Source organism: Grammomys surdaster, unplaced genomic scaffold (assembly GCF_004785775.1).
Source record: "Grammomys surdaster isolate TR1022 unplaced genomic scaffold, NIH_TR_1.0 126185, whole genome shotgun sequence".
Classification (NCBI taxonomy): domain Eukaryota; kingdom Metazoa; phylum Chordata; class Mammalia; order Rodentia; family Muridae; genus Grammomys; species Grammomys surdaster.
The window spans coordinates 6,134,835-6,159,235 of NW_021620991.1; the positions used below are offsets into that span (position 1 = coordinate 6,134,835).

Consider the following 24,401-nt stretch of genomic DNA (forward strand, 5'->3'; position numbering starts at 1 on the left):
CCTAAATGCTGTGATTAAAGGTGTGTCCCGCCACATTCAGCTGATGGAAGGTATTTTTGATCATTTTAACTTGTAGTTTGCTATGCTAGCCCTCTGTGTCCACATGGTCCAGATTTAATCATCTAGAGTTAAGAATGTTTGGAGGAAAAGTACCAGTTCTTTACTGAACATGGGCACTCCTCCTTCGTGTCATTAGATCTGAAACAACCAGAACCTCCGTGTACACTGACATCCCATGGCCTTAGGTGCTAAGAGTGATGGTTTAGTGCAGAATGAAGAAGGCCAGTGAGAGGCTGAGTGAAGAAGGGCCCTTGCCCAAAGACCGGAGCTCCACTGCCAGAGCCCATACAACAGTGGGAGCAGAGAACCAACTCCTGCAAGCTGTCCTCTCTCTGACCTCCACATGTGTGAGATAGTTCAGGATCCTTGTCAGGTACTTAGGGAGTTTGAGGCCAGGCAGAGAGAGCTACAAGACTCCGTCTCAAAACCATTATATTGGAAGATGTACACACATGATATGAAGCCCCATGTCATTTTACCCAAGAGACTGAGCATCTGAGGATTTTAGTGTCCACAGATGGCTCTAAGAATACTAGGCACAACTGCACTGCATCAGAGCCAGGAAGCAAGGCCAAGAAAAGCTGTCGATGGCCACATCACTCTTGTCAGCCATGCCCTGTTCTACATACCTCTGGGCCTTTGCATCTGCTGTTTCCTCAGGCTCAAACACTCTTCCTCCCCTCCCCGACTCCTGACACCCAACCCTACTGACTGCGGCTGCTGTGTCATGTGTCACGATGGGTGTCTACACATCTACCTGCACCTCTTTTCACTCAGGTTGCGGCTCTCAGAGTGTGGCTGAGGGCAAGCAGAAGGTAGTTAAAGGATACTCCACAGCCCTGTACAGCCCTGTTCTCAGAAATGCATTATAACAGACCCATGCCTCTCATTAAATATAATATTCCTCATAACAGAAAGGGTTTCCTCTCTCCCCTAAGATTTGTATGTGCATGGGTGTTTTGCCTGCATGAATGTTTGTGTGCCATATGCATGTACGGTGCCGGATGAGACCAGAAGAGGGCATCAGCTCCCATAGAAGCGGACTTACAGACAGATGTGAGCTACCAGGTGGGGGCTGGAAGTTGACCTGGGTCCTCTAGAAGGGTAGCCAGTGCTCTTAACCTAAAGAGTCGTCTCTCCAGCTCTCCCCACCTTTTTTTAAAGACAGGGTCTCACTATGTAGCTCTACCTGCCTGGAACTCACTGTGTAGACCAGGCTAGCCTTAAACTCAGAGATTCAATTGCCTCTGTCTGACAGATTTTGTTTATTTTATAGACATGATCTCATGTAGCCTAAGTTGGCCTTGAACTTACTACATAGCTGACAGCTCAGACTGTCAGCATCCAGGGCGAGAGCCTGATCTAGAACAATGCCTCTTTAATTTTTAATTTTTGTTGTTGTTGTTTTTTCGAGACAGGGTTTCTCTGTGTAGCCCTGGCTGTCCTGGAACTCACTCTGTAGACCAGGCTGGCCTCGAACTCAGAAATCCGCCTGCCTCTGCCTCCCAAGTGCTGGGATTAAAGGCATGCGCCACCACCGCCCGGCTAATTTTTAATTTTTTAAATTAAAACAAAACAAAATGTAATGACTTAACTTTGGAGGTTGGGGGTTCAAGACAGTGTTTTGCTGTGTAGCCCAGGCTGTCCTGAAACTTACTCTATGGATCTCAAACTCAAAGATCCGCCTTCCTCTGCCTCCTGAGCACTGGGATTAAAAGCACGCACTACTACGCCCAATGAATTAACTTACTATTAATGTGTGATCTATGCAGAAAATATACCTGTGTGGAGGTCAGAGGACAACTTTGTAGAATAGTTTTCTCCGACGTTTATGTAGGTTCCAGGAATAAACTTTAGTCCACAGGTCTATACCTACTGGGCCATCTCACTGGCCCCTATTTTTTTTTTCAATTAAACACAATCTTGCTAGGTAGCCCACCCTAGTCTCAAACTCATGGTCCCTCTGCCTCCCAAGTTCTGGGATGATAGGTACCAACCACAATGCAGGATCAATTTTTTTAATGCATTCTTTTTATTTATTTGTGGGTCCAGAGCTTGCTATGTCACCTAGGCTGGCCTTAAACCTAAACTCAGATGACTCTCCTGCCTCAGCCTTCTGAATAGCTGGGACTACAGACACAGGACATCACATACACATGGTTCTCTTTCTACTTGACACTTCAATTCAGATAATCCTCAAACATCAAGGGCTGATAGGAGCGTGGATGTGTGTGTGTGTGTGTGTGTGCATATGTATGTATAGTTAGAGTTCTATAATTGCATATCAGCTTAATTCTGGTTGGCCCAACTGGTTGAACTGTCTGTCCCCTTGGGCATGCTGTCTTTTGCAGCCTTTGGTGAGTGTACACCACTGTTCACAGCAAGCAGCAGCCTTGGTGTGTCAGCAGGGGACAGAGCACACAGCAAGAGGACACTGAGATGAAGACGCATCTGTGTTCTTAGGCTCCATCGTTCTGACCAAGAACCAGAGAGGTTTCATTTCTGCGCAGGAGCAGCCAGCAGTGAAGGGTAGAAAGACATATTTTCTTTTTCTCTCTCCCCAGAGAACAGCTGGCACATTGAAACCTGGCCAAGCCATGGTCTAAGACCTTAAGCCAGGAACCAACTCGCCTACAGGATCCGGCTTTGGATCTTCTCTAATCTAATCTGTCCCAGGACCGTCAGCCTCTGTCAAATCCCGCAGGGGTGGGTAACGCAGAGTCTGGGGACTTGGTCTATTTATAAGTAAGTTCCTCAGCCCTTGAGAGGACAAGCACCTCTCGAATCTCAACCCAGAAGGTCTTTTACCAGGGCTGGGTTCTGGCAGGACAGATCCTAAGCAAGGACATCAGAAGAAAGCCTCGGCCCCAAGAGTGGACAGCATAAGACCCCTTTCTTTTTTTTTTTGTGGGGGATGGTTTTTCAAGACAGGGTTTCTCTGTGTTCTGGAACTCACTCTGTAGACCAGGCTGGCTTTGAACTCAGAAATCTGCCTGCCTCTGCCTCCCAAGTGCTGGGATTAAAGGCATGCGCCACCACTGCCTGGCATAAGACCCCTTTCTTCTGTGACCTACTAACCCCAAAGCTGCCCTAGGCCTCCACCCTGAAGGAAACTGTTGTGTTTTACTTTCTTGTCCGTCAGTTTTAGGCTGGAAGGGCCTGTTTCAGGCCCACTGATCTTAAGGGAGAAGCCTAGTCAGGAAGCTCACAGAGCTTGGGTCTCCTCCTCAGGAGGAGGCCAGAGTGGAAATGTGAACCCACAGGGGCACCATCACTTCACCCCACAGATGTATCAACTCCTTGTGACCACAGTTTACAATTCTAATTAAACTGAGAAACTTAAAATTGTTTTCTAGGAGAAGGAGGAAGCTGAGACAGGGGCATGCACTCGCCAGGGCAAGGCCATTCCAGTTTCTTCCTGAACTATACATATGGCCCCCGCACCGAGCTACAGACCTGCTCAGTGCCCTTCACTATCATGGGCTAAACCTGTCTCTAAAGCAGGCCTGGCAGGGTCTCCCAGAGCATCCCAGAACAGCCTACTGCCTCAGAAATCACTTCCTGGCTCAGTGGCTAAGTGTACTGGCTGATCTTCCAAAAGATCTGGGTTCAATTCCCAGATCTCACATGGTGGCTCACCTCCATCTCTAACTCCAAGTTAGGGGATCTGATGCCCTCTTCTGGCCACTGTGGCACCAGGCATGCACATGGTACATAGACATACAATTATATACAGAAATTAATAAAAATAGATAGATAGACAGACAGACAGACAGACAGACAGATAGATAGACAGATAGAATCATCTCTCTCCACAGGTTTTCTGCCTTAGCCTCCCAAGCCATTTCCTGGAGCTCGGGAGCCTCAAGCCTTCTACCATGGAGGACTAAATCAGTAAATCGATAGGGTTCATTCATCTCACTTATGTCCCCAGAGGTAGTAGGCTCAGCCTGTGAGCAATCCCATCTCTTTCCCCAGCTTTGGACCGGATTATTATACCGAGTGAGCTTAGAGTTCCAGGAGTGGCCTCCTGGGCAGAGCTCCTAGAGACCACTCTGAAGAAAGCTGTAGGGTCACTGCCCCTTTCCATTCTAATCTCAGCACACAGGAATGTGGGAATTTGTACAAAGACACTGGTATCTGTTAAGTTACAGTGTACCTAGTAGCGCTGCAGAAGGCCTCTGGGTAACAGCTTTTGCTGTGTCACAACCAGCAACCTTCCCTTTCCTCATCTCCAGCTACCTCAGAACAGAATAGAATCCAAGGAAGAAGGAACCCTCCCCTTCAAGAGCTGCTGTGGACTTCACTTCCTTCCTCCCAGCTGTCTGACAACAGAGATGACCTCAGATCTGCAGGTGTTTGTTCCATTAACTGGGGAAACGGTACCAAGAGGAACACTGAAGAGGAGTCACAAGGCCCGTCCATTCTGAAGGCATGGGCCATGCTGGCTGTGCCTCAGGTGAGGGAAGATCAGACAGTGCATGCTCCAAGGAGCTAGCTCATGCTATAGTGGGAACGGGTGTGTATGTGGGGTTTACAGCCTGGGATTCCGAAGAAAACCAAGTTCAGGAAAGTGAAAGTGGTCAGAAACAACACTGGAAACTATGGGGACTGGAATGAAGCTTCCAAGGAACCGTCCCCATTGCCAACCAGTGTAGGTATGTACACTCAGAACGAGGCATACACCCTGGTAATGTGGCCCAGGAGTTACCTCCATACCACCCACATGTAACGACATCCTTCATTCCCCAAACCACCAAGCCTCAGAAAGGGAGTGGAAGTTCCTGGCAGAACTGGTGTGTGCGTGTCCTGTAGCAAATGCTCCTGGTTTTAAATGAAAATGACTCACCAGACTGTCACTTTTCACAAGAAAAGCCTTAAGCCTTTAGAAGCCTATGTCTACAGAAAGCCAGCAGGACCCGCCCTCCTGTGAGGTGGCTCAGCAGTTAAGAGCACTCACTGGTTGCTCCTGTAGGTTCCCAGGATTCAGAAAGCAACTCACACCTATCATCTTCTCCAGTTCTAGAGGACCCAGTGCCCTGTTCTGGCCTTTTTGGGCACCAGACACACACGTGGTGCACATGCATATATGGGGGGAAATACTCACATGCATAGAATAAGTGAATCTTTTTTAAAAAACAAAGGAATGACAAGATAAAAGAGCACGCTTCATCTGAGTGAGCCCGAAGGTCCAGGGGAGTATCTGACATTCTCCACCACTGTACTGAGGCCTCAGAAGTCTCTGCTCTGCAGGGACCAAGGAGTAACCGTGACTGGCTACTACCCAAAGTGCAGGGAGGGTACACAGCATGAGGGCTGTCAGGTGGCAGTGGCAGCCCCACTCAGGGAAAAGAAATCCAGCTCTGCATTAGCTGTCCACACCCCATCAAGGTCTGTCAAAAGCTCAGGCAGGCTACTCTGAGAAGGAAGCAGAATGCGGATATGTGAGGGGGTGCTTCACAGCCAGCTGCTTGCCCAAAAGCCCCACAATGCCCTCCTAAAAATTACCAGCACCCCATATTCCTGCAACCGCAGTGTCTGGCCAAAGGAAGGCCATGTTCCTAAGGCTGCGAGCACTGTCATCAACATTGACAGACAGAATGAGGGGACCCTCTTCCGCAGTCTAGAAGTCAAGAAAGCACACAGTTAGGGAAGGGGTCTCATGGCCTTGCCACAGCTGACCGCTGCTGTTCCCATCTTTAATGGCTGCCTTCGTAAACAAAATGGCATCAATCAGGGAAAGATTTATTAGACCTCATCAGCTGTAAACCTCCAGTTACCCCCACAGTACTGCTACCTACGTGTGTTTACATCAGCAGCCTCACATACAGACACCAGACAAGTGACAAGTGACCTCCATGTGTTTACATCAGCAGCCCTACATACACACATCAGACGTGTAATATGTGAAAGGGCATGAAGTGTTTGTCACCTGGCAGACACCTGAAGCAGCTCTTATTTCACGACCCTCCAGCGGGAGCTGGCATGTCTCTGAGAAGCTGGACTGCTAAGAGCAGCAGACTAGGAGATCTAGGTATGGGCGGGGCTAAACTGTCGCCTTGGAAACAGGTCCACTATTAGCCTCATGATTTGGCAGGAAGAACAGGGGTGGGACCACACAGTGAGAGGTGTTTGATCCAGGAGGGACCCTGATCTCCACAGGAAACCCCCGCTGGCAGAGCCCAAGGTTGCAGAATAACAGGCCGTAAGCTCATTTGCTTGTTCAGTTCAGGGACAAGGACCACGGGACTCCAGCAGCAGGAAATGTGTGGTTGGACACTTAGGTGGCACGCAGGTCTGAGAAAAGCCTAACTAGAGCCTGCCTCAAAGCTCCTGCCCAGCTCCCCACACAGGAGAGGAGGCAGAAGTGGGTCACATTCTCCAGGCTGCGAAGGCATCGCCGCAGGCTCCAACCTCACTTGAAGAAGTGCAGGTGCACTGAGTGACCTGGTGTCCTTGCTGCGCCCACCATCTGACAGACAGATTCTGCCCAGCCACAGCCTGGAGGATCGGGCCCATTAACCTATGAGCACCACGCAGTGACATGGACAGCTTTACCTCAATGCCCTTCCATCTTCCTCTCCCTCCAAATGTGGGAAGTCGCTTCTGTTAGCCCTTTGCTCTCTCGACCCTGCCGGAGAGGAAGGAACACTGTGTGCTTTCCCACAACCTGTTGGGCCTCCCTGACCTTGGTCTCTGAGGAGATGGACAGGCCTAGCGCTGGACAGATTTGGACAAGAAGAATCTGGCCCCACCCCATTCTGCATCTACTGACCTGTCACAGGGGTACCACATGCATGCACTGTCTGAGGAACTCTGTGGGCACAGAGAGAGCCCCACAGTCCACCCGCCACAGCGGGCCTGTTTCTGAAGTTGGCAGCAGGGGAACCTGTCTGGTAGGAAGAGAATCCCGGAGAGTCAAGGCAAGGCAATTGTTACTTAAAGACACCAGGTACCTGGGCATGGTGACACACACCTTTAGTCTCAGTACTTGAAAGGCAGAGGTAGGTGGATTTCTGAGTTTGAGGCCAGCCTAGCCTTCACAGTGAGTTCCAGGCCAGCCAGAGCTACATAGTGAGACTCTACCTCAGAATAAACAAAACAAAACTCTGCCTCAAACCAACACACCAAAAAAACAAAAACAAAAATCAAACAAAAAAAAGTCATCAGGTTGATGGAAAAAGACCTTCAGTGAGATGAAGCCTCAAGGAATAGACAAAGTAACCCTTTAAGAGGAAGCAGGTTCCTTCTATCTTGACAGTGCCATGTAGCCCAGGTTGGCCTGTAACTAGCTCTGGAGCCAAGACTGGCCTTAAACTCTTGATCCTCCTGCCTTAGCCTCCTGAGTGCTGGGATCACAGGAACACACCAGCATGCCCAGCACGGAAACAAGTTCTTCCTAACCCCGGCTTCCAAGGTACTCCTCGTGGCCAGCAAAGCTCACACTAAGTGTAGCATCTGTCATCTGACACACAAAAGCTCTAGGCTATTAACTCTTCCCCTTGCTCTTCTTGGCAGTGATGAGACACCAGGACTGCTGCGTATATCTGAAACTCTATCCAGAGTCTGCTCCCGAGAGTTCCAGACACTCTGGTGGACACAGTTTTGACTCACGTGACTCCATGAGATAGCCTCTTGGGGATCTTTTTGCTCTACCTACACAGCAGTCCTAGTGCCCACGAGCTAGACAAGCCCTGCATGGCTGACCTTTACTCTCAGTCCCCAGCTCTTCACTCAATGACTCACTAGAAAAAAGAAGGACACATGGGAGACCACTTCACTTCTCCGTCTCTGGTCTTGGCCTAAATGACAAACGGCATCAGAACAAGATTAGGAACCAACTTCCTCAGCACCACATGTGGCCTTGACATCAGCACTCTTCCAGTTTACACACATGCTTACAGAAGCTCACACAGAACACAACTATAGAAAACAGGCCTGCCTGGTGGTGGTGGCGCAGGCCTTTAATCCCAGCACTTGGGAGACAGAACCAGGTGGATCTCTGAGTTCGAGGCCAGCCTGATCTACAGAGCGAGTTCCAAGACAGCCAGGACTACACACAGAAACTCTTGAAAAACAAAACAGAACAAAACAGACTCATTCATGACCCTTCATCGTTCACACACTTCAAAAGGTGGACAACATTTTAGTCCAGTTATACTGACCATGAGGTAGCCTTCTCTCTTGGGACACAGTCCTCCCCTTTTGAGCAAGGCTTTGTGGAGGACCAGAGCATAATAGACCTTTAATAACTGAATATGTCAGCAGCTGGTGCCCAGTCCTCTCATAAATCTAGCTCAAGCCCAAGTGCCATTGTCTGTTAGCATTAGGGAAAATGAAGTAAAGGAAGACTAATTAGCCCTCTCGAGGTCAGAAAAGATGAGGAAAGGGCCTAGGATTCAAACCTTTGCCACAGCCAGGGTGCCACCTCTTTGTCCCTGACAAGCTGAACCCCAAACAAGGTCGCTAACCTTTCTAGGCCTCAGTTTCTGGTTATGTACGTGGCAATAACTCCATGCATCTCCAGAACTATGATGAGGGTCAGAAGAGACACCATTCTCATAAGAAAGCTGCTGCGTCAACCAGAGGCTGCATCCACTCTGAGCTTAGTTCTTAGGGGAGCACAGATGACATGTGACTAATTGTTGTTTCAGACTCTGTCAACGAAATGCCTAGGACCCTGAGTGGGACTCATAAAGAGAGCAGTTCGATTCCTGCTAACTCCTTTGGTCTCTCCAGGTTGGCAGGCGTGGGACATCATGCACCATAATGGACAATGGCATGCCTGAGGGGCAGTGGGAGCTGGCCACCCGTCAGGTCAAGGCAGCTCTGGTTCCCAGTGAGTTTGCCTCTGCCCACACTTCTCTGCTAAGTTTCCAATTCTGCTCCATGAAGAGCAAAGAAAACCTGTTCTTTCTAGACATCTCTGGATTCTTATCAGGTGACCAGACAGCTCAGAGGTGACAATGTGTCTGGCTCTCCAAAGCAAGCCTGCTGATGAGGCCTTCGTCCTGTGGAAGGAGTCAGAAGAGAAGAGAAGTCAGGAAAGCTGGCACTCAACCATGATGTATCAGAAACCAGCTAGGCGTGTAGCTCAAGGCTAAAGCACTTGCCTAATATGTGCAAGACCCTGGGTTAGACTCCAGTACTGCAAAATAATAATGAGGAGGAGGAGGAAGAGGAGGAGGAGGAAGAGGAAGGGCACAGAGGGAAGGGAGGACTAATTTGCATAGCTTGACACAGTCTATGAGACACTCCCTTCCTGGAGAGCAAGGGGCTAAGGGCTGGCCATGTTCACCTAGTATCTTAGCACTAGACAATGCTTGCTGCTTTACTGACTCCAGGAGAAAAAAAGCTCAGTTAAGTCTGCAGGTCTTGGTCAACCTACCCATTGAGTCCTGGATTCTCTGAGTGTTATCCAATCAGAACCTGCTGGCCTGCAAAGACCTCCTCAGAACTGGAAGCTCTCGCTCGGGCCAACTGTTCTTCCTGGCTTCCTGATCCTTCTCCTGGAATGCATTCTTCTGAAAGCTCCAGGAAAAGGTCCCAGGCAGCAACTTCTCACTCTCCAGAATCCAGGAGAAAACTCAACTCCCTACTATGGCCACGGATCCAGCCCTGACTCTGCTCACCACGCCACAGCCCCCATTACTTGCTGCCTACAGAGCTCTCAACGTCACCACTCAAAAGTCACCTCTCAGAACGAGCTGGACCCTTGCCCTCATCCTGTGTCACATCCAGGTCCATTCCCTCAACACCTATGTTCATCTGTTCACTAATTTACTTTTAATTTAGTTTTATTATTCATTGCTAGATACAGAACCCTGGGCTTCAGGGGCCTTAAGGATGTTCTCTGTCTATCGCTGAGTTACAAAGCTGACCTACTAGAAATACTCAGTAAAGGAAGAACTGAGTGGGGGATGGGCAGTAGTTGATTAGCACTTGTCACCTTGCATATCTGAGCTCCTAAGTTTAATATCAAACGAAACTAACTAAATCTTAAAACTAAACTCCATTACATAATGAATCTTGACTACACCTGCAATACAATACAATAATGACTGGTGTCTGGTATCAGTTAATTTAATTTTTTTTTTTTTTTTTTTGAGACAGGGCCTCAACTATGTGGCCCTGGTTTGTCTGGAACTCACTGTGTAGACCAGGCTCAAGTTCAGAGATCCTCCTGCCTCTGCCTCCCAAGTCCTGGGATTAAGGGTGTGTGCCATCATGCTCAGCTTCAATTAAACAATTACTTATTGAGTATCTGAATTGAATTATAGTAAGAGACAAAGACAAAGTTCTCTGCTCTCAAAGAGCTCGAGTTCTGACAGGAAGGAAGAGATGGACAGATAAAGGAAGAACAATGAAATAACTGGGCCGATGAGATGGCTCAGTGGGTAAGGCACTTGCCTGGCAAGCCTGCTGACCTGAGTTCAATCCCAGAACGCACATGGAAGAGGAAGAAGAGAGCCAACTCCTGAGCATTGTACACACTCTCTGTCTACTTTCCCACCCACTACTTTCCCTTTCACATATGTGGTGTGCATATATGTGCATGCTTTGCATGTGCAAAGGGTTACATATGTGCACACAGGCATGTTTAGCCCAAAGCTAATGTCTGGAACTATCCTCGATTGTTCCTCCACCTCCTTCATTGAGACAGGTCTCTCAATCAAGCTCAGAGCCTCCTTCTGGCTCTTGCTAGCCAGCTTACCCTAGGGTCTCCTCTCTGTCTTCTGCGTCTGGGATTACTATCAGGAAAGCACACCCACCCAGCGTGTATCTGGGTCCTGGGGATCTGAACTCCAGGCCTTACTCTTGCCTGGCAAGCACTTTACCCCCTGAGCCATCTTCCCATCCCTACTCTTTTAAAAAGTGAAATAATAGCTAGCAGTTAGATGAAGCACATACTAAGTGCAAAGTGCCATTGAGCACTGAGTAGGTATTACTTATTTAATCCATTTAACAACTCTAAGAGGGATGTATCACTGTTTTACAAATGGGAAAACTTAGACACAGACCGGCTAAGGACTTTCTGAAGCTCACACGGCCTGTGATGGCAGGACCGAGATCCAAGCCCAGAGTCTGGGATAAAGTCCGTGCTCTAATTAAGAGCAACACTTCATATTTGCTGAGTGTTAAATAACTACACGGTCAGCATGCTCGGCAGCTGTTCTCTGGGGGCAGGGCTGGACAGAGAACAACCCCTATCTAAGAAGAGCTGCCCTGTCCAGTGAGCACAGTCATGGGCGACCTGCTGGGTTTCCGCCAGATCACTCTAAGAAAGGGGTCTACAAGAGGGCATAGTCTGAAGGAAAAAAGACACGGGCAGGGGTAGGACTGCCAGCCAGCCAACCTTTACACTCTGTGCAGGTCACTGACCTCAGACACTGTGGAAGACACAAGATGACTGCGGTGGAGACTCTGGCCTCAGACAGCTCAGACACACGCAGAAACACAGAGCTGATGCAGAGATCGTGACAGGCACTAAAGCAAAGGAACAACCTGCTAGGGGACTTCAAAGGAGTTAGCCAGCCCTAGGTCCTCACTGCCCACACAGGTGACCTCCAAAGGCCTCTCTGACAGCATAGAATTAGAACAGCAGACAAGAAGTTTAATTCTATTTAATAGCTCAAGTTCAGGGCTCACTCAGGAGTTCTCTAGCCGGTAATCAAAGCATCCTAACTGCCTTCTTTTCCTTTTCTTCTCCCCTCACTCTTTTTTAATTTTAAATAATTCATTTATTTTTTATAAGAAAGTCTCTCTATGTAGCGCCTGGCTGGTCTGGACTCACTCTGTAGACAGGCTGATCTTGAACTCAGAGATCTGCCTGCCTCCCAGATGCTGGGATTAGTGTATCAGACTATTTATCCCAATTTTTTAATTTTGCAGGTACTGGGCACCAACCTCAGAGCCTCACACATGTTCTGTGACTGCGCTACATTCTTAGCCCCTTCAGCTTCTTTGTGAACAACTCGCCATAGAGGCAGGACACTAATGCCTCCATTTAAATGGTGCAGCCAGATTTGGGAACGGAGCCCAGTGTGTTCTCTCTCCTCTACCTCTAACTGATTTACAAGCTCTCCTCCATCAGAGGGGTGGCCTATTCTGTGAGTACACTGCTGTAACATGGGGATTGTTTCCAGTTAAGCCGTGAGATCCGCCAGACTGCAAACTCAAAGCCAGGAGTCTGAGTCGAACACAGTACCTGTTTTACAACAGACCCTGAAGATTTGCTGAGCTCAACCTGAGTGAAGTCAGATGGAGGTGTTCTCTACAGCGAACTTTCAGGGGCTGCTCCTTGGAGTTTTGCTTCCCAGTTCCCTGCATCCAGTAGCGGGGACACACTGGCTCAAGTTCCTTCCTTCCATTACCATCGTCTAGATTCAAACCCACCACTACCTCTAGCTCGACAATCTCAGCAATCAACAAGTCCCTCTGCCTCCAACCCCCCCCACACACACACACAGTCCTGTCTTTTCATGGCTGACAGAACAAATGTATGTATGTTTGTTTGCTTGTTTGTTTATTTTTGAGACAGGGTTTCTCTATGTAGACCAGGCTGGCTTTGAACTCACAGAGCTCTGCCTGTCTCTGCCTTCCGAGTGCTGGGATTAAAGGCGTGTGCTACCACCTCCCTGCTCGGAACAATCTTTTAAAACTTAGACCATATGTTAATATCGTTCTGCTCAATTCACTCTAATGGCCTCTAACTCTTTTGGATAATGTACCACGCCCTACAAAATACATTCTTTTCACCTACAGACCCTCCCTTCCCCCCCCCTTTTTTTGAGAGAGTCTCATGTAGCCCATGATGACCTCTTGCTCCACCTCACAAAAGCTGAGCCACCACATCCAGGTTATGGATTCTTAGTGTTCCGGCCCCTTCACAGCACCTAACGGTTTCAGCCACTTATTTCTTCACGCATTTATTATCTGTGCTCTTTCCTTCAAGGACTGGCATCTTTCACAAGGTAAGGACTACTTAAGCCCCAGAGCATGGAAGGCACGAATGGCTAGATCTCCGACTCATAGAAGTAACTTCTGTCCACACAGACCACACTGGCTCTACCAGGAAGCCATAAATGAGACACTGGCACTTAACAGTTGGCACCTTTATTTGTGATTCAAAGTCCTGCTTTGAATCCAAGGAAGTGCTGGCCTCTCTGGACACCTTAATGGCAGAAGACATCAGTTAGCACAGGGTTGCCAGCCAGGACCAAGAGCCCAGTGGTGGAGGGAGCCAGAAGACAAGAAGCCAGAGGCCACTTGAGAAGTAAACCTCAAGAAAAACTGACTTGCCTCCAGCTCCTATACCAACATACTGTGCCTCAATATACCCAGCAGTTCTCTAGCCACACTTCCTTAGGATCTGCAAGTGACAGGAGACAGAATAATTAATAGCTAGGGCATAGTTAGACCCTCAGATGGGAAGTGCTGCAAGCCGCACAGTCTCATGATTCATAAAACTCTTGATCCGCTTGGGCCTTCCCACGAGGTAACCGACAGAGTTACTCCTCAGACAAGTTCCACACACCGAAGCAAGCATAGGCTGCAGGCCCTCAGCAGGTCGAGTGGCCAGAACTCCAGGCTCAAGAAAAAGGGAAGTGCAACCTTGATATTGGGGTGGCAAAAAGGAGGAGCTACGTGCAGTTTGGAGGTCCGAGTGGTTAATTTGCAGGCTCACGTTCCCAAGTCCCCTGCGAAGGTGAGACATGTGTGTCTCACATGTACCTTCCATAAACACCAGGGAGAGGTGGAACTGGGGGAGCGGGCGGTGCATTCAAACTAGAGAGGGAGGAAGGGCAGCTGGGCAGACAGACCTTGGCAGCATCTAGTAAGGGAAACATGGAGAGTCAGGATGCTAGGAAAGAGGTGCGGTAAGGTGAGGAAGAGACAGGGTAATGGGACCAGGAGGGTGGACCGACGATGACAAGCACGCGGGTCCAGAGGGGTGAGCAACTGGGACACCTGTGGAGGAGACCCCCAAGAGAAAGGGAGGAAGGCAGCAGGGTGGTCTGCGGCGGGAGGCAGCAGCGACGGGTGTGGTGGGGACGACCGGTCCAGGCCCAGGGCGCCGCGCCAGCGGGGCCGGCCCGGTGGGTCTCGGCGGGGTCGAAGGTGCCTTCCGCGGCCCCTCCCCGGGAGACAAAGGGCCAGCGGCTCCCCCGCGTCCCGGCGCCGCGCCGGCCCCGTGCTGCGGTCGCGGCCCGGCCTCGCGCTTACCTGGGCCGCCCGAACGCGCGGCGTCGGGGGCTGCGGGTCCGGAGCGCGGCGGCCTGTTCCGGGGCGCGCTCAGCCGGAGAAGCAGCTGCGGCGGCGGCAGCAGCACCAGGAGCGGCCGCCTCAGCCTCCGCCTCTCCGTGAGTCACCGCGGCGGGGAGGGAGGGAGGCGCCAGGCTGCCGGAGGAGGGACCGGCGGAGGGGGCGGCATCGGGCTCCGCGCGCGCGGCGGAGGCGCGGCGCCGGCCCCGCCCCAGAGGGAGGTGCCCGGAGGGGCGGGGCCCGAAGGGGTGGAGCCCCAGGACAGGAGAGGAACAGGCATTGGTTATCACACCTTTGGGGCGGGCTGCCTGCTGGAGGGCGGAGCCCTGAGCCTCTGAGCGAGAAGGACAACTCATTGGCCATCTCGGGTTGAGGGCGGGACCAGTGGCTCATGGGCGGGGTCTCGCGGTGGGTGGGTAGGGGCTCAGTCTGTACTGAGAAGCCAGGAGAGGAGCAGGAGAGGCGGGAGAGAGGGGTCATATAGGGTAGAATCTTCACTGAGGCCACTTGACCCAGAACCCAGGAAAGAATCTGAAATGGAAGAGGTTGCAGACTCTTTAGGGGCGTGGTATCTTGGAACAGTTAGGTCTGCTTTTGAATTTGGGGCCTAGTCTGGGGTCTGTGAAGCCCGGAGTGCCCAGGGCCTCTGTAATTAAAATGTTTCTACAGGCAGTCTTGCTGTATCTGGAGAGGTTGAAAGGGAAAAATTGTTCACTTTCACCAAAATACTAATTGCTTTTAGTATTTGACATCCGTTTAAAGAGACATGAATGCTTAAGTGTGGTCTCATTTCCAATATATTTTTGAAATATTTCTGTGTGTGCCTGCATGTATGTATGTGTACCACATGTATGTCTGATGCCTTGGCATTGGATTCCCAGAAATGAATTACAGACGGTTGTGAGCAACCGTGTGGGACTGGGAACTGAATTCTGATCCTCTACAAAAGCAGCAAGATCTCTTAGCTGTGTCATTTATTGGCCCGACCCCAGGTTTCCAGGAGTTGAGCTTACTGTTACAGAGTCCTGACTCGGTTCAGTTACCCCTTCTCCACCTTTCAGTGTCTGCTCTTTATTTCACATTTGATGTACCCTAAGGGGAGGGGGATAAAATCGGGGGCTGAAGAGATGGCTCAGGAGTTAAGACCCAAGTTTGATTCCTAGTATCCACTTCAAATGGCTCACAAGCCATCTTAACTCAGCTCCAGGGGATCCGATGCCCTCTTCTGCTGTCAGTGAGCACTGCATTCACATGCTCGAAGCCGCACCCATATGCATATGGTTTTAAAAATATAAAAATTAAGTGTGGAAAAGATGGGTCAGTGGTTAGGAGCACTAGCTGCTCTCACAGAGGATCTGGATTTGGCTCCAAGCACCCACATCTGGTAGCCCACAAGTGACTGAAATTCCAGTTCTAGAGGATTCAATACTTTCTGCTAGAGCTGGTAAGATGACTCAGGGTTAAGACCACTGACAGCTCTTCCAGAGGCCATGAGCTCAAATCCCAGCTAACAAATGGTGGCTCACAACTATCTGTAATGAGATCTGATGTTCTCTTTTGGTGTGTCTGAAGACAGCTACAGAATACTTACATATAATAAATAAATAAAAACACTCTCATACATGAAGGCTTTGGGCCAGAGTGAGTGGGGCTGGAGCAAGAGGAAGAAGGGAAGGGGGAAAAAAATACTCTTTGCTAGTGTCCATGGCACCTACCTATGGTTTACATACAACAGGCATCCACACATATAAATTAATTGAATAAATTTAAAAACTAGAAATGGTACTCATCCTGGGAGCATACATACTAAAATTGAAACAATACAGAAGTTACTTAGCATGGGCCCTCGCACAAGGATGACACACAGATCTATGAAGCATTCCATATTAAAAATAAAGTTTTAGCTGGGCAGTGGTGGCGCACACCTTTAATCCCAGCACTTGGAAGGAAAAGGCAGACGGATTTCTGAGTTCGAGGCCAGCCTGGTCTACAGAGTGAGTTCCAGGACAGCCAGGGCTACACAGAGAAACCCTGTCTCGAAAAATCTAAATAAATAAATAAATAAATAAATAAATATTTAAATGATAAAAACTAAAACCTTAAAAATACAGTAAACTTTTGTGTATTGTTGTTGTCTGACTACTCCTGGGGAGAACAAACATCTACTCACCTCAGACAGGGAGCCAACTGCAGACCAAAACTCTACCAAAATCCAACTTGGTAAACCAATGAATTTTATTGGTGTGACTTACAGAAGTATGGGTAAAGTTACAGGATCAGAAATGACTCAAAGACAGCTGTGTCACCAAAACCCACCCCAGCATGAGTGACAGCTCACAAAACCTGGAAACCTGAAACACACTGCACAGTCCATAGGCAGCTCAACCAGTTGGAAAATGTTTTTGCCCTGCGGCTCAGTTGGTCCATGCCTCTTCTAGGCAGCTCAGCTGGCTTTATTGCCAACATATGCTTGGGAAGGGAGGGGTCTAGTGAATCTGGTCAATTTCAGGAACTTCCTGAAGCCATTGAATTGTCTACCTCCTGAGCTTAATGAGTTTAGCTGTAGGATGGAATGTTTGATCTTCCCTTAAAAAAAAAAATACAGTCACTTTGACTTCCCTTTAACATTAGTGTCTAAACGAGCTTCCTTCAAAGGTTTTCATCTTAGGAGAAACTACTACACAACAGTTATATGTGTGCATGTTGGTTGTATGTATACATCTGTGTCGAAGTCAAAGACAAAGTCTGGTATCTTCCACTTTTCTTTTTCACCTTATTCTATTTTTTTGTGTGTTTTGTTTTTATTTTTGTTTGTTTGTTTGTTTTTTGAGTTTTTCTCATTGATCCTGAAGCTGAGAAACACTTTGAGTTTTTTTTATTTCTCTTAATGATTTATTTATCTTTATTTCATATGTATTGGTATCTTGCCTTCGTGTATGAGGGTGTTGGACCCCCCTGGAACTGGAGTTACAGACAGTTGTGAGGTGCCATGTAGGTGCTCTGGAAGAGCAGCCAGTGTTCTTAACCACTGAGCCATCTCTTCAGCCTCTTGATGAGTTTTCTTGTCAGGCAGCCTGCCTTAAGGGAGAAAGCTACTAGCTTGGTTTCACTTCGATTTGCTTGTGTGCAGTATCCCAAGTGTGTGGTGTCTTCAGCAAGGCAGCGTGTGGGCAATCAAGAGCAATACCATGCAATGGTGCCTCCATTGTTTTGGAGCCTCTGTGGCTCCCTGGCCACCAGCTCACAGAGAGAGATCCATACCTGACACTGGGATTTTTGTTTAAAGACGTTTATAGCTTCTCGGAGCAGCATTATCCATCCATGCAGAGTACCTCCATTCAAACTTGTTAAAAATATTTTTTTAATTAATTAAGGCTAGACTGGCTAGACTGGGAAGCCCCGGGGCTCTGCCTACTCAGCTCTTTGATTATAAGCTTTTATGTGGGTGCTGGGGATTCAACTACCAACCTCCCCGACTCTTGCAGTAGACATTTTAAAACACTATGCTTATGGTATATGTTGGGGAGGATGGCCTTGTTGGGCATAGGTGGGAGAAGAAGTCCTTGGTCCCATAAAGGCCGGATGCCCCAGTGTGGGAGAATTCGAGGGTGGAGAGGTGGGAGTAGGTGGGTGGGTGGGGGCACATCTTCATAGAAGCAGGAGGAGAGGGGATGGGATAGGAGGTTTCTGGGTAAGAGGGAAATGGAGAAAGGGAATAACATCTGAAATGTAAATAAAATATCCAATAAAAAAAAAAAAGTATGCTTACATCCTGAAATGCTCAGATAGCTCCTTACTCTTGATTCCACAAACTGTACCTTAGTCATAACTGAGTGATGTGGGGAAAATTTAAAAAGGCCGCCACAGCGGTGGGGCCCCAGAGGGGCTTCCACCGCCGTGGCGGGTCCCACAGAGTGACACGGCGGTTATAAGATTATGAGTCCTCAAAGGCCATAAATATGCCTTATTCATGACTGGATCTCCAACAGTATCCAGAAGGCTACTGTACCTGAAGCAAAAACTCAACAAATATTTGCCAATACAGCTCACCAGTGGGTCCTTCAGGTTCCCAGTGAACACACTGATGCAAAAACACATGCGCACAGTGTTTTTTATGTAAATATTCATGTTTCACAAATCAATAAAAACTGTTGGTGTTGCTTGCTAGTCAAGATGTAAGAGTGTGGGTCATGTTCCTGTAAAGACGCGCTTAAGGACTGAGCGGGAGTGCGGACTAGACGTGCTGGCGAGAAGAATGGCTGCTTCTGAGTTTTCCCGAGTTTTCATATGTAATTTTTACAGATTTGATTATTTGGTTTTATGTGTATGACTGTTGGCCTGAATGTGTGTCTGATCACCATGTACATGTGGTGCCCTCAGATCCCAAAAGAGAGCACTGGATCCCTGGAAACTGAAATTACAAATGACTGTGAACTGCCTGCCATGTGGGTGCTGGGAAGCCAACCCTGATCTTCTGCAAGAACAGCCAGTGCTCTTAACCCTGAGCCCTCTCTCTATTGTGTTTATGGTTCAAAATCGCAGTAGATTTATCAGCATACGTCAGCCTCTGAATTACCCCCGTGAGTTCCGAGTTGGGCAATAGGCATCTCTAGGCAGCAGAATGACTTTAGATTAGCTCTGGCTCCACCCTATACCTAGGAGGTAAGGAACGTTTGTCAGTTCTGACAGTCCCTCCTTGGGAAGCAGGAAGAACACAAGCCCAGTGCTGGGATGGACGCCGTAGTTAAATAGCTCAAAACAAACTCAGAAGCAGAACATGAAGGTTAGAATCTGACGTAGACGGTTAATTCTGACTGTCACTATGACAGGGTCTACACTCACCCTGAGGACACATCTGCGGGCATGTCTGCAAGGTATTAACTAGAAGAGGCGAGTTAAATGTGGGCAGCGTTATCCCACGGGCTGCAGTCCCAGACTCACAGAGAAAGCAAGCCGGACACCAACATTCATCTCTCTACTTCCTGACGGCAGGGGTGATGGGACCAGCCGCCTCCCACTCCCACTGTTGTGCCTCCCCATCATGGTGGTCTGTTAAACTACACGTTAAAATAACCCCTTCCTTAAGTAGTTTTTGTTGTTGTTGTTAGATATCTTTATCACAGCAACAAAGAAGTAACACAAACACAGGCTGAAGGTACACCTCTGTGGTGACCTGCCTAGCATGCACAGGCACTGAGTCTGACCCCAGTGCCACAAAAGGAGTTGGTAAACCAGCTTTAAAAATATTTAAATTGGCCGGGCAGTGGTGGTGCACGCCTTTAATCCCAGCACTTGGGAGGCAGAGGCAGGCAGATTTCTGAGTTCGAGGCCAGCCTGGGCTACAGAGTGAGTTCCAGGACAGCCAGGGCTACACAGAGAAACCCTGTCTCGAAAAACCAAAAAAATAAAATAAAATAAAAAATTTAAATGCACCAGGTAGTGACTGGGAGCACTTGGGAAGCAAAGGCAGGTACATATCTGTGTATATCTGTGAGTTCAAGACCAGCCTGGTCTGCAGAGCTCATTTCAGGACAGCCAAGGCTACACAGAGAAACCCTGTTTCGAGAAACTCTTGTTTCAAGAAAACAAAATAACTAACTAACTAAATAAATAAATAAGCAAGCAAACAGACAAGTTAAATAATAAAATTTAAACATAACAACTATTAACTAACAAAAAGTATAGTAAACAGAGCTGGGCTGGGCATGGTGGCTCACACCTGTAATCTCAGGTGCCTGAGACAGGAGGGTTGCCATGAGTTTGAGGCAAAACTAGACTTCATAGCTACATATTGAGCTGCAGGCTAGCCTGGGCTATAGGAGTAAGATTCTGTTTCAAAAACACTAACAAAACAAACAAACAACAACAAAAAAAAAACACTGATGTGACAGGGTGGGTACTTGACACAAAGCCCGATGAGCTAAGTTTGATAAGTAAATGGAAGGAGGGAATCAACTCCACACAGTTGTCCTACACGAGCACAAGTGCACGCACAGCACATAAGGGTGGGGGTGGGGTAGGAGCTAGACAGATGTCTCGCTGGGTAAAGCGTTAAGGATGATTATATAACAAGTCTATAGCCCTGACCTGGGTTCTGATCTCCAGAACCCTTAAAGACAGACAAGATAGTGCATGGCTAATGCTCGGATCTGAGAAGGAGGCAGAGACTTGAGGACCGCTGGAAGCTCACAGCCAGCTAGCCTGCTGTGGGCATAGCTGAACAAAGACCCTATCTCAAACAAGGCGGGATCTGAAGACTGATTCCAGACCGTCCGTAGACTTTAAGATGTGCAGCAAGGTGCTGTGCATGTTTAAGTGAAGCAAGTGCCTTCTGTTCTGATCCCCACACCTGAGACCTGCTTATATTTGGGATGGCTCTAACTTTTCAGAGGATGGACATTTGGAGGCCAGATGCACAGAGGACAGGGGCTGGCAGTCAGCTTCCATCCTCCTTGGTTGTGCCTTGGCAAAAACTCAACCAATTTTCCTTTGGAGATAACAAGGAATTATTAAACATGACGATGAAAGCATTTTGTAGATCTGTGAATATACATATTTTGTCCTGAGTAGGGTAGGTGCAGCTGTGAGCATCTGGCTGGCTGCCAGCCTGCTCCCAGAACGTTGGTCTCCACAGCATTTGATAAGGAGGGACCATCACATCACAAAGCCTGGTATATGTGCTCAGGATCAGTTTACAGAAGTCATTGCCTCTTTCCTGGGGCTAGTAGTTTGCAGACCTGTGAGTTTGTAAAAGAGCACTGGATCAGACTGCGGGTGCAGCTTCGGACATTGTAATCACTCCAGAGCAATGAGATCTCACCTTGAATGCAAACACTCAGCCCGCTGCCTTTACACGTACTTTGTGTGTTACCTTTTGACTGCTGGTTATTGTCCAATTAAGGACTGAAGAGAAAGACAAGCCTTAAAAGCAAACAGTCTTCACTCTCTTGTGAGTGAGTGCTAAAACACTCACTGTGCCCCTCCTAGAACATAGCTACCTGAATTTCATACCTGCAGATGCTGCAGGACTATCAGAGTATCCGGAGAGGCTGAGACCGTCACTGACAAGCAGCTCCTTCCTGGCCACAGGGAGGGATGGACCGCTTAGCAGTGTGAGGAACAGGTCCCAGAGCTGGTCGCTATCTGTAGCTTTGTTCTGCTTTTCTCCCCTCATAAGATGGTAGAAAACGTCAAATCTCCTCTAGACTAGACCTTCCTGTGTCACAGGCTTCTTTTGCTATTGGTCTTGAGTTCTCCGTGATGTATGCGGCTCAGGTCTAACCTTGCCTTCTCACCTTGCACACTGTGACAGCCAGATTTTATTCTGTCCAGCAGAGATTGCTCAATCTAAATGAACTTTGTAGTTGTGTTTCCCCACAACCTAACCTCTTTGTCTCTTCATTATAATTCTTGTGGGAAATTATTTCCCGTCGGCAGCAGAGGCTTCCCAGCTGGTTAAGCAGAGAGGCCTCGTTTTTTTTTTAAGGCTGATAAACACTAAAGGCCGAGGGTGGCGCATCTTGGCCCTGATGCCCGCTAATGAAGAGCCTCACACAGAAGCTTATGCAGACGTGCCGAAGTACATGGTGCACATATGCTGCTATCTGAGAGGGCTCACTCTGCTCCCACATGGTGCATGACAGGCAGCCATGATTATTAATTATTTAAGCAACGAACATCAGAGCCAACACAGGCAATTTTTTTTTAAAGAGAGCTACACTCTTGGATCTTCTCTTGAAATCATTTTAATTAACATAAGATATAGAGCTCACAGAAATATATCAAGATACTAGGGAAAGATGATTTCATTTTTTTCTATTACTTTTTTCCCTTTAAAAACGACGACAAATTTCGTTATGTTTGAAAACATCGTGGACAAAGTAGAATTTAAAATAAACTTGCTTCAGCAGGCTTCCTTTTATGATATCAAAGAAAGGGCATGAAATGTTGATGAGATTTGCATATGCATGTGCTATATGTATGTATGGTGTATGCATACCTAAGTGTAGGGGTGTACACCATGTGTGCCCATGTACGAGCCAAAGGGGAACGTTTGTATCTTGTTCTGTCTCCACCCTCCCTATTTCCCTGAAGTAGGGTCTCTCTCTGAATCTAAAGCTCACGGCTTTCTTAGAGTCTGGCAGTTAGCGAACCTGTGATCTTCTTGTATCACAGTACCGGGGCTACAGGCCCTTGTAGCCACACTCACTTTTTATGTGGGTGCTGGGGATTTGAACTCTGGTCCTCATGCTAGTGCAGTAAGAACTCTGAGCTACTGAGCCACCTCCCTAGCCCTTGTTAGATAGGCCTGAACTCACAGTCCTCCTACGCCAGCCTGTACATCACGAGATGGGCTTGAACACCTCATCTTCCTGCTTTCCCCACCCAGGGGCGGGGATTCCAGGTAAAAATTTCAATTCAAAAATCAAATCTTACAGGTTTCACTTGTCCTCTGCACAGCCTGGGTCCTTACGATAGTGTCTTTCAAACCATTCACACTATTTTTAAAGTTAACAACCAAAAGGCGGGGCATGGTTTTGATGGTATTTTCATAGTCCAGGGCTGCTGTCACCCGCCTGAAACTCCCAGGCAATTCCCTCCCAGTGTAACCTTCCCACATGGCCAACTTTCCTGATATTAATGCTATCCCTCTTACCACGGTGTTCATTCTCTCTCAGCGCCAGTTAGCCATCTCTCATTATCACTGTAACTAACGTGCCTCTGAGGCCGGGCATCTCCTTTGCAGGTGTCTTTTGCAAATCACTTACATCGTCTTTGCCTTCATGGTGGGTGTGACACATGCCAACCAGATGAATGATGAACAATTCTTTGTAACTGCAGCTAAGTGCTAAAAGCTGAACTCTGTAGGACTATAACTTTGTGTTAGGGTCAGGGTTCTATTAGGGTTCTTCATTTAAGTTCACACTTGAATCTGGTGCGGTAGCACTGAAGAAAGGAGCTGAGGCAGGAGAATAAAATTCAAGTCATCCTCTCCACCACATAACAAGTTTGCAGGCAGCCTGGGCTATGTAAGACCCCACCTGAAAACAAAGCAAAGCAGAGCAAAACAAAATACCCAAATAAAAACTAATGAAAATGTAAGTCTTTTGTGTTGTTCTTTAAAACAGGGTTTCACTTTGCAGTGCTGAGTGTCCTGAAACTCACTCTGTAGATCAAGCTGGCTTCAAACTCACAGAGATCTGCTCGCCTCTGCTTCCCAATTGCCGGGATTAAAGGTGTGCGCCACTACATCCAGCTTACGTGAAAGTTTACACTGAGGTTATAAATTGGAAATTAACTAGGCAAGGAACAGGGAGAAACATGCTGTAGGCAGTGGCTCCAGCCCATGCAAAGATCATGAGGAGGAAAGAAAAAAAAAAAAAAAAAACACGCAACAGGCCCACACAACTAAGTGAGAAGGCTGGGGGTTGTTTGTAGAGGGATGGAGAGAGAGAGAGAGACCAAGGAAGCTGGTCAAACAGGCTAGGTCCTGGCCTTTTTGGATTTCAGAAGCTACACTTTTGGTCTTTATCCCAACAGTAAAGAAGACTGCTGAGGTAATATAGTGGTTAAGATAAGAATGCCTGCCCCCTTGGCCGGGCGGTGGTGGAGCACACCTTTAATCCCAGCACTTGGGAGGCAGAGACAGGCGGATTTCTGAGTTCGAGGCCAGCCTGGTCTACAGAGTGAGTTCCAGGACAGCCAGGGCTACACAGAGAAACCCTGTCTCGAAAAACAAAAAAACAAACAAAAACAAAACAAACAAAAAAGAATGCCTGCCCCCACCCCCACCCCAGGCTTAAACATTTGATTGCTTGATTCCCAGTTGGGGGGAATCGTTCAGGAAGGATTAGGAGGTATGGCCTTGTTGGAGGAGGTGTGTCACTAGGGGTGGCCTTTGAGGATTCAAAAGCCCACATCATTCACAGTTAGCGCCCTACCTCATGCCTGTCAACCAAGAGGTAATATCGCAGCTGTAGCTCCATCACCATGACTACCTGCCTGCTGCCCTGCTGTTCTGGACTCTCACCCTCTGAGACCCAAAGTAAACACTTTCTTTGTAACTTGCCTTGGTG

General features: G+C 48.1%; 1 protein-coding gene and 1 non-coding gene across 3 annotated transcripts in view; one reads left to right on the plus strand and one right to left on the minus strand.

Annotated features, from left to right (window-relative positions):
* Ctnnbip1 (catenin beta interacting protein 1) overlaps positions 1-14,375 on the minus strand; it is a 48,572-nt gene extending 34,197 nt beyond the window's left edge. The window contains exon 1 of one of the 2 annotated variants that reach the window (XM_028757900.1): positions 14,287-14,375. The gene's annotated coding sequence lies outside the window, so the exon portion shown is untranslated. The remainder of the gene's footprint in view (positions 1-14,286) is intronic. The other variant, XM_028757899.1, reaches the window with a different exon arrangement.
* Positions 14,376-16,107: 1,732 nt separating this feature from the next.
* On the plus strand, positions 16,108-16,216 carry LOC114612922. The gene has a single exon (XR_003710107.1). It is a non-coding gene; the product is annotated as a U6 spliceosomal RNA (small nuclear RNA).
* The last annotated feature ends 8,185 nt before the right edge of the window (positions 16,217-24,401 follow it).